This window comes from Lolium perenne, chromosome 4, assembly GCF_019359855.2.
Source record: "Lolium perenne isolate Kyuss_39 chromosome 4, Kyuss_2.0, whole genome shotgun sequence".
NCBI classification, from domain to species: Eukaryota; Viridiplantae; Streptophyta; class Magnoliopsida; order Poales; family Poaceae; genus Lolium; species Lolium perenne.
This window is the reverse complement of record NC_067247.2, coordinates 99,418,323-99,425,324: the sequence shown is the minus strand read 5'-3', so window position 1 is coordinate 99,425,324 and position 7,002 is coordinate 99,418,323. Positions and strand designations below refer to the sequence as shown.

The 7,002-nt window shown below is 41.9% G+C and overlaps 1 long non-coding RNA gene across 2 annotated transcripts; it reads left to right on the top strand.

Annotated features, from left to right (window-relative positions):
* Positions 1–591: 591 nt before the first annotated feature.
* Positions 592–4,906, top strand: LOC127293442 (uncharacterized). Of its 2 annotated transcripts, XR_007845848.2 has the most exons (4): positions 599–1,198; positions 1,768–1,857; positions 2,416–4,331; positions 4,713–4,906. It is a non-coding gene; the product is annotated as an uncharacterized lncRNA (long non-coding RNA). The 2 variants fall into 2 exon arrangements; XR_007845847.2 differs by having other exon boundaries at positions 592–1,198; positions 1,768–4,331.
* The last annotated feature ends 2,096 nt before the right edge of the window (positions 4,907–7,002 follow it).

Below are 7,002 nucleotides of genomic sequence, written 5' to 3'. Positions count from 1 at the left end.
CAATCCCTCTTCGACATTCTCTGCCAACAATTTCTCTGAACAAAGTTTACAAGTGTTAACGAACCAACTCTAACAGTACACGCACACACAACATTCAGTTCATCATGTGGCCATCCCTCCTATAGGATCTTCTCTCTTCAGTTCAGTCAGTGGCTCACCCCGGCGACTATTCAGCTCTTCAGTACTCCTCACAGCAAAAATAAATGTCAGCACATACCACCAATTAATTGCTACCTTTGGTGCTTGCATTTAACAAAAGAGAGAAGATCGCTCCATTCAATGTATGCCCCAGGTCGATGTGACACAAGTACACTCTAGTTCTTTGGCATAACTACTATATTAAACCTTAACAGCTTCGATTTTTCTTAGAATTTTGAGCTTCCTTTTGAATTAACGTGGATGGTCTGGTTCCATGGGTTTCCCCCGGCCGTGTACAGCTTTGGTGCTCCGTATGATTTTTTTGGAGGTATGAAGTTGTGTGCTCTTTGCTTTCCTTTCTATTGCATTCATTGTGGGCTCTTTTAGGTGCCTTAGGCGTGTGTCTGTAGCGTTGGTTAGGCGGTCAAGCGGTGGTGACATTGCTTGGGAATCCATGACGAAACAATCCAAATCTCACCGTGGAAGGCTGGCAGGCTGCATAGGATTTGGAGGCGACTGACCAATTTGCCCCACCTCATCTGCTCAGTTCCTTCCATGGCATTCATGGGCGTGAGCGTGACAAGCTCTCCTCCGCCTCCCAACATGGGTGGCGCGGCGCCTTCCTCTTCTTCGTGAGGCGGCAAGGGTTGCGGAGGAGGAGCTCCGGCGTAGGCAGGACCAGCTCGACGTCGACCTCTCCCGCAAGCGACCAGATGGACATCTTCGGGCCCGCCTCCAGTCGCCGCGGGCCAAATTCCAGGCCCCTCTCCGGCTCCCCGATTCCCCGTCTGTGCAGCGGTGGAGGCTTCGAGACGGGGCCTCGCTGCCCTATCTGGCGGCGTTCGATTTTTCTCGCACCGGCGGCGATTCTGCGGTCAGGGGCGTGGTCTCCGTCGGCTGCGACGACACGTTGTTGTGGTTCCGGGGAGAATGGCAGCATGGAGGAGGACCTCGGCGCGTCCTGTTCTCCCTCCAAGGCGGCGCGAATATGGGTGGGGTCAATGGTGGCCGGTGCTCCTTTCCGATGCATCTACGACTCCGATGCATCGCTGTCTCCATGGTGAGTTCTCTTATGTGTCTGGGGGGCATGGCGTCGACTACGACGCCCAGCTCTTCTGCCCATTGTGCGTTCTGCCTCCTCCCGCATCGCTCCTCTCCCACCACCACCGGCCTGTGCGCCACTGCAGCGGCTGCCCCTCACCTCCTTTCCTCCTCCTCGCCTCCCCCCTGCAAAACTTGGTCTAATCCATCCCTAATCTAAATAAAGCGGAAATCCCTTCTACAGTTGACGGGAGGAGCTGGACCACCAGCTACTGCGCCGACTCTGCTGCTGCCTGCCTCCTCTCCTCCTCCTCCTCCTCCTCCTCCTCCTCCCCCTCCTCCTCCTCCTCCTAGGAGGCGCTCCGCCTCGCCCCTTCTCCTCCAAGTTCCATCTATGGAGAAGCCACAAAACTCCCTCTTCAATTTCTAAATACCCCAAACCGAATCCAAAGTATTTGTTTTTTTTAATTTGTTTTTCAAAGTGCAGTTCGCAAAGGATTTAATCAACAGTTTCAGATCTTAGGGGCTGAAATTCTCTGATTTTTCTACTGAAGTTATGCCTACAATGTTGCTGCATCTTTTTTGCAGGTTCTCTTCCTCTAGACTGATGTGCTGCTAGGTTATTTGGCTAGCATGTGGTTGTTGGGTTCGTACACTGATGGACAAGGAGCTTATAATGTATACTCCCATTAGCTGTTGTATTTTGATAATAGAGTATGCCTTCCCATGCTGTATACACACATAATTTGGATTCAACATAATTTGGCACGTTTTATCCTATGATATTGAAAGCTTTAGATGTTCTCTATTCTTTGTTAGTTCTAATATTTTGGCAGAATATGTTTTTACCAGTCCTTACTAACCCCAGAAAATACCTGATTTTGTAACATCCATGTATTCAGAATGCATATTCTTAGAAACCTACGTCCCTTCCTTGACTGTTGGAAAGTTAATTATGTTCCTTTTCCTACCAACAAGTTACGGCCATAGGCACATTACATCATGGTTCCTATTTTAGACAACCAAGATAATCTTACTTGCATCATTTAGACTTGTTAAAAAAAAGAAAGGGATGATGTTTTTTTTGTTTTGCTTTCAATTTGTCATTTGTACGCTTACGATATTAAACCAAAGTACGTGTTACAGGGATTTGACCGGTTTTAGTGAAATCAGTTTTTTTCATCTACCATGTCTACAACTAATGACTGAGCTCTGCATTTGCACACAACATTGCAGGGTCAGCGACTGAACATTAAATGTGCTCACCGCATAGTTGATTTGCACGAATAACTTGTGTTACATAGGCTGCAAGATGTGTCGAGAAAGAGTAAAGCTATATAGGGATAAATACATTCTCCATGTTTGGATCTGTTATGCCTTTCCAAGGTATGCTCCTACATAACAATATATGCATTGCTATTTCAGTGGAAGACATACCACAACCTGCAATGTGGAGTTCACATTTGACGTATAGTTTTGGCAAATAAGAATTGGTCTCTATGGCAAAAGATAGGTTCCTTTAGCTGTCCACCAATTCACTAAATACGGATTATTCTTGCTTCTAGGTTCAGTCCAGTGAACTAATGACCAATGCAACAGAACGACCAATCAAAACAACACATGTGACAAAAACACCAACATGCTCGCACCAATCAGAAGAGCAACCAACTGAAACTACACCTATGATAGGCGCAGCAACATGCTACTTCAGTCTGCAGGACTGGAAAATATATGTTCTTCTTTGGCTTGGAGACTTGGAGTTATATCGGTTCATTTTTGGCATAGAGAAGTTTTTTAATATTTCACATGGTGATGACACAATATAATATTTTGAACGAACCTGAGGCAGGGTGATTATCTCTTATAAATTGATCTTAATGAGTTTATCAATTGACATTTCTGTATTCTAGGTTCATGGTGCTTAGTTTCCAGGTGGATTTTTTTATTTTGCCAATTTATTAACGGAAATATGGATACTTAATGAGTCTTCGATTATCTCAACCAAGACACTTCATCCACTATCTTAATCTTTTCTTACTAATTACAATATCAGAAACTAGGGTTAATTGTACATATATACTTCCTGCTGTAGCCATTTGGTAAAATAGTAGTAGCATAATATCATCTGTATTTACTTCTCCCTCCTCTCCAAGAAAAGTTTAGCAACCAGTTCACAGGTTCATAACTTCACGTGTTAAAACATGGATAGGCATTAGAGCATTGTCTTACTTAATTGAGGCCACTGGCTATTTTGCTTATCTAGCAATTTGAGTATTTCCTCTTACTCTGTGAATTGCTTTAGTATGTGTTTTCTTCCAGATGTCCTTTATTTCTAGACAACTTCTTAGCCAATACATTTCCAAATTAATACATTAATTGGTCATATTGTTTACAGAGAACCTTGGTTCTTTTCCTTGGTCCAATTGCGTTGTGCTTGCTTAGCTGATCACAGTTCTGCAAAACTAGGCCATAGTTTGCAAAGAGTATGTTTGAACCTGACACAATTTTCAGAGGACATGCCTTCGGGTCTTCCAGTTCCGTTTTCTCAAATTACAAGCAAGATTCATTGAGCTACTGCATAATTTTCAAGTAAGGATGATGAAGTGGGGAAGCAATACATATCAGGTTCACGCAACAGCCGAAAAGAAAAAAGAAGTAATTTTTTTATGCAGACCACATATCTAAAAAGTTTGCATACTCGCCTTTTTTACTTGCTGTGGATAAATGGACTTGGTACTTATTTATTATGAGCCTGTAGTTAAAGTAATTGAGCATTTGATAAAAAAAGGAATTGATTATTAAGGTCTAACAAGACATAAGTTAAATCATGGCTTACTAACATTTTGCACAATTTTTTTGGAGCGTAGAGGCATTGTTCTGAAATAAGTATATTAATGGAACACATGACCATTATTTTAGCATACTGTAGCATTAATCAAATTACATTATTATGTTATATGATGATATAAGAATAGTGTTGTAGGCCTTTTTTGGTAACATTCCAGTGGAAAATTTCATGTTTAATGGTTAGAGCTGTGAATAGACTTCTCCAAGCTGTTGCTCCGAACGGGGGAGAGGAACCTGAAGTTGATTTGCTGATCATTGCCTGGGGAAGATCCAATTCTTACAAGGAAGAAAGTAGGTTTGCAACGGTCAGTTTCCTACCTTCATGAAGTATACATGACCTAGCAGTTTAGCGTAAACAAGATTTTGATTGGCATTCTATAGCATGACAAGATTGGAATTGTGCTACCATTTGCCTAAACAAACTTCGCTATTATTGTGATGTGCGTGGTATACATTTCTGAATAAATAGTTATAATAAGTTTTTCCTAGCACTTACTCATCAACTGCGTAGATAGTTTTCAGTTATCTACTATTTTTAAGTGCATACATGGAGTGCGATTTCGCACAGTTGCAGTGGCCTGTTTGCCTGTGCATAAGGGAAGTTTTTGCAAGGCTGCATAGATTAAACTTTTTTGCTTGGTAAAATCCCCACTCTAATTCCCCCATTGACTATCGCCTTTGATCAGGTAAAACGCATAACAGCTGCAGAATCAGCTGGGTGGTCTATAGTAAAATAGCTACCAATGGAGATAAGCAATTTCCTTTGCAACAGAAACCGTGTCTCCAAGTGCCACCTATCCCGAAGACCCACCTATCAAATTTTGTGTCAGCTATTATGTTAATATGTTATTCACATATCTGTCCTTATGTAAGAAAATTTCTGCCATGAAACGTCATGAAGCGTCCATGCACTTCTGTATTGTTACGCTCTGTGATTGCGGCAGCTCACCCTGCAAAATAGTGGTGTACTTACCTCTGAATATATCCACACGCTACACTTAGCCACATGCTCACTCTAGATTGCAACATAAATACCTTTTGTTCTTCGGCTTATGTCTACAAGAAAGGCGCGGCGTGCCGCCGTGCCAATCCCTGCTAGTACCTTTAACAGATGAACACAGTATTTAGCACAACAGTGATCAACTGGACATAGTCCACATAGTCCATGTCGACCACCACAGGTAGCTCTGCCCACTGGGTTGCACAGGCAAATACATGCACATAGCTGCGTTAAGAGAGGATCATTCGTCATGAATAACAGTTTCCCTATTGTGAAGAATGTTCATCAATCAAGCAGAGCAGAGAACTACAATAATTAAACAGCTAGCTGACACTGAAAGAGAAGAGTATATCTAGATGAACATATTGACTCATCCACCTAGGAGAAGATTGAATACCACATGAAGAAATCCACTTGAAGAAGTGACCATATCAAAAGAGCTTTCCTGCAATTGTGATATAACCATCAGCACTATATGAACGCAAGCACAATACATTAACGTGGAGGAACTATTTTTGCAAATGACTTTCACATTTCGACGCAATAACCACATAACTTAAAAAATATGTTGCAAAAATAACCTTTATGTGGAATCTTAGACCCATACTACTCTTCTATTTTTTAACCGAGGTAGTACATTGAATTCAAATCAAGCTCTTATTTCGGCTTCTTTACCCTTCCACACATTATGCCTTAGGATGGTGGTGTCCAGTTGTTGTAGTGGTCTCCACACTGTTGGAAGACCGGCAGGTGTAGAGATGCACGAGCCTGAATCTGAATGGAGAGCAGAGGTGGCGCACCGGCTTCTGCATCTACTCCTCAACCTGACACACGAATAAAGCAGGGAGGCAACTGTCGCCCACATCTCGTCCTCGATCAGATCAGAAACGTGAAGAATCCAAGGATGTACTATTTTTCAGAAAATATATTAATTGTATAGCTTAGTTTTCAAAAGCCACTTACTTGTCTTATGATCAAATCACATAGTGTCCTCGTGTGCCGGTGACAAATATGTTACAATTGCTGAAACTGCATGAAAAACAGCAAGAGTGCATAAAAATAATTGCACTCAAGTTTTATTATTCTGGATAGTTAAAGGTCAAAATATCACAGAAATTTATATTTTACGAAAAAGATGCAACTACCACAATAAGAATTTAAAAAATTTGCAGCTTGTTCTGAAAACTAAAAAAGTGAGAACTGATGGGCAAGGCATAATAGACATGAGAAGAATGATGACTTATTGCATGCTGCAACTGTAATGCTATATCTCTAGACTGTATCTTGGTTAGGGAGAGCTCAGGTAGTATATATTGGCACAAATAAAATATCCACATATCTCTTATCTCCCGTGGAAATTAAAAAAAATACCACAAACTAATTTTGAGTAAACCCTCTCGGAAGGATGAGACCTTCTATATCAAAATGCTTTAACTTTATCCCTATCGCTTAACCATACAAAGTTGTCAATAGTGTGAAATTTTGAACCTGCAACGACTGACACCCGACAACTATTTTATTTACAAGTGCTTTAGAAGATTATATGTTACAATATTCTCTTAAAAATAGGTGCATAATAAGAATTCATGTGCACTTCACCATACTGTTTACAGTTTCTTAGTGGGAGAATACAACAAACTACAGTTATGTGCAAATTCAATCACCATGCATCACATGCTCTTCTTAAGATTATATACGGGAGATAAATCTGACCAGCTAGCCTGGGCTCGAGACATTCAGGGGCTGCTTGGAGTCCATGAGATTGGACAGTACCTCATGCTATGGCGCATGATCCAAGACACCACGCTCAATCACCAACCTGACCAGCTAGTCTGGAAGTGGACGGACTCCGGCATCTACACGGCTAACTCATGCTACCTAGCCACCTTCCACGGATCGACGACTTGCTGCTCCTGGAAATTGGTTTGGAAGACATGGGCGCCACCCAAAGTCAAATTCTTCCATTGGCTGGCAAA